The sequence below is a fragment of the Cryptomeria japonica genome, chromosome 10, assembly GCF_030272615.1.
Source record: "Cryptomeria japonica chromosome 10, Sugi_1.0, whole genome shotgun sequence".
Lineage (NCBI taxonomy): Eukaryota > Viridiplantae > Streptophyta > Pinopsida > Cupressales > Cupressaceae > Cryptomeria > Cryptomeria japonica.
The window spans coordinates 142,693,286-142,696,758 of NC_081414.1; positions in this window are offsets into that span (position 1 = coordinate 142,693,286).

The window sequence follows — 3,473 nt, forward strand, 5'->3', positions numbered from 1 at the left end:
CTGTAGCCATGACCATTAGTATATTCTTTGATATGAAGGGGTTCTTTCTCATGAAGGTCTACTCCTTTGCCTTTATGAATATCTTGACTTGTAAGATACTCTATTCTTTGGGAAGAAGACACGAGTCCATTATGAGGTGGATATGATATGAGAGAAATAATGAGATCTTGAAATGGATCGGATTGGACCAAAGTGGAAGAACCCATTATGCATGTAGAGGGTTCATGAACATCTTGCACTGACACATTAGAATCATGAAGGGGATTAGGATCATGAGGGCGATTAGGATCATGTAGTGGACATGGTTCAATGACAGGCTCTTGAAAAGATGGAATGGGAGAAATAATGGGATCATCAAAAGAAATGCGATCTTGGAGTGGATATGTTGGAGCATTAGGACAAGGAGATGGAGGAACAAGTGGATCTTGTGGAGGATTTAAAGGAATAGTTTGATCTTGACAAGGAGGAAGATCATTGGAATCCTCTTTAAAGTTGCTTTGCTCTTGAATTTCAATGGGATCATTGGAAAGGATGGAAGGGATATCTGGATCTTTCTTAGGAAGTGGAATGCCAATGGGATTTGAAAGGACATTTTTTTCACGAAATGGAAGGGGATCGTTTGGGATTGGATGGACTAGGATATCTTGATCTTTCTTGTGGAATGGAGTGTCAATAGGACTTTGGATAGGATGGACAAGAATAGGGGATTCATTGCGAGTGTCTAGGGAAATGAGATCTTGGTCAACAATTGGATGGGATGATAAGGTTTCGGGATCTTGATCTTGATATGTTTTAAGACAAGTTTCTTCATGCTCTAAATTATCCTCTTAACATGAGGTTGGAATTTGGATATGGATGGGGGATTCTGACAAGGAATCAATGTTTTGGCATGAAGGAAATGCACTTTGAAAATTTGTGAGGGATTCTAGCAAGGAATTAATGCTTGAACATGAGGAAGAGGGACTTCGAATGGGGTCCTCTAAAACAGGTAATGGCAATAAAGTGCATGGTGGCATTGGGTATTGTATTTCTGAAACATGACAAGGATGTGCATCATGAATTGGATTATTTTGGCAATCAATTATGGATAGCCCTTGGGTAATTGCATCCTTGGGTGTATTGTTTGATGAGGACAATATGGAAGGTTCCTGCGAAACTTCTAAACGTGTAGGGATAGATGCTACTGGAGAGTCAATTTTTTTGTGGGGGGATGAGGCATTGCTAGACATAATTGTATTATCTTGATCTTCTTCAAAGAACTCACTTGGTAATTTCCTTAAGAGCATTGCAATAAAGCCACCTTTCTTTCGAGGTTTTGACATGGTTGTATCTGGAATTTGAACTTGTTTGGCAAGAATTTGGTCTTGGTTCAATTGTTTCGACATGTTTGAAACTTGGCTTGGTGTGGGCTGCAACCTTTGTTTTTGAATGTTTGATGGTGGTTGTTGACATTGATATGTTGATTGAACTTGTTGATATTCCACCATTGGTTGAACCATTTGTTGACATTGTATAGTTGGTTGGACATATTGTTGAAATTGGACCATTGGTTGTGTTGGTTGTATATGTTGGACCATTGGTTGTGTCTGTTGGAAACGTTGGAGCTGTTGAACAATTGGTTGTGATGGTTGAAAATCTGATTGATAGTAAACACCTTCTTGTTCTTGTTGTGGAGGCACATAATGTTGTTCTTGATGTTGTCTCCTTTCTTGAAATTGTTTCATCATCTCTATTTGGGAGAGGAGAGCTGGTATGTCTGATCGTTCAAGAAGAGATCTTACATCAATTGGCTCAATCTTTGGATTTTGACCTGGAAATTTTCGAAACACTTTGGACATTTGTGATCTATTCTTCTCAATGTTTTTCACTCTTTGTTCCAAAATCTCTTGTTCTTGAGCCAGCTTCTCCTCTAGTTTTTGTATTTGGAGACTTGTTTCATCATAAAAAGTTTGATCGATATTGCCTTGTTGTTGGGTTGGATAGAATTGTGATTGCATTGTCGGTTGATATGTCAAACTTTGTTGCATCATTGGTGCTTGGAACCTTGTTTCAATAGACATGTCACTATGCAAATGCAATATTTTTGGAATTTTTCAAGGACAATATATGATATGCAACTAAATGCGAACTAAATGAATGAGAATGCAATCTATGGCAAGAATGCAACCTATGTTTTTTGGTTGTTTTTCAAGATTTTGACAAACTTTTTGGAATGCAAATCTAAAAGAGACCCTTAGGAAATTGGAATGATATCTAGACCTTAAAGGACAAAAGGACGTAAGTGACAAAAGGACAAATGACAAAGTCTCCCCTATATGCTTGGATACTAAGCTAGGTTTGACCAAATGATATTGATGACAAAAGGACAAAAGATTTGATAAGGTCTAGACTTCTTAACAATGACTTAGGGTTGCATCAAAGATTAGGATTACTCAAGTATGACAAAACCTAGTTTTGGCACTATATGCAAAGGGACATTACTATGCAAGTGATCTTAATATGATATGATAATGACCTAAGCTTAATGAAGAGACCTAGGGTAAGCAATGTAAATGTATGACAATGATATGACTTTAATGCAAGAGGACATATGCAAATGAATGACCCTTATTGATATGCAAAGGAGTATGACTTAGGTGACACCTAACCTTGGTACTTGACAATGACTTTTGCAAAATGCAACCTAGGATGAACTTAAATGTAAGTGACATGCTTGTTGAGATAAGATTTTGAACAATGTTTGCTAACCATGTTTGAAGATGAGTTTTGAAAATTTGTTGGACCTTTGTTGGATGAATGTCTCTTGTGTTTAATCCTATGTTTTTGAATCAATTTGTTTTTGCTTTTGAAATGGGATGCAATTCAACTTTTGAAAAGCAAAGAATACAAGATATTGCAACTTAGAATCAAGACAATCATGCTCATTTCCACATTTCTTATGGTAGGCAAAGACATTAGGTACTTGAGAGGTAGACTCATTATGAGATTCAAGGAGAATACATAGATGCTTGACCCCATGGGCTCCCCTCCATGGCACTCACTTCTCAGGGTAGCCAAGCATCAGTCCCCATGGAAATCTCCCCATGGTGAACTTAGTATCTCTTCCAAGTATCCGAACTTGTCCTTCTCAAGCAACTAGAAGGGTTTTTGGCTTCTAAAAACAAGGTGTTTAGTTAGGATTTCTGTTAAGTGTTACTCCTTGGTGTCACGCAAGCGTGATTGAGACATTAAGCCCACCAAGATACCAAACAAATGTAGTCGTGCAAGCACGATTTAGACCCATGAGGCCCTACTTAGATGTTTATATGAGAAAGAGTTCAAGGGTCATCAATTCCCAAGTAACTACAATTCCCATGTAACGCTTCCTTCAAAGCTTTCGCTCATCAGGTATTTGTTTATAGTGAGTTAGAATGCCAAGGAATTCTAGCCGTACTCACTTTGGGTCATTCCCTTCTCACGATTATCACTTGCTT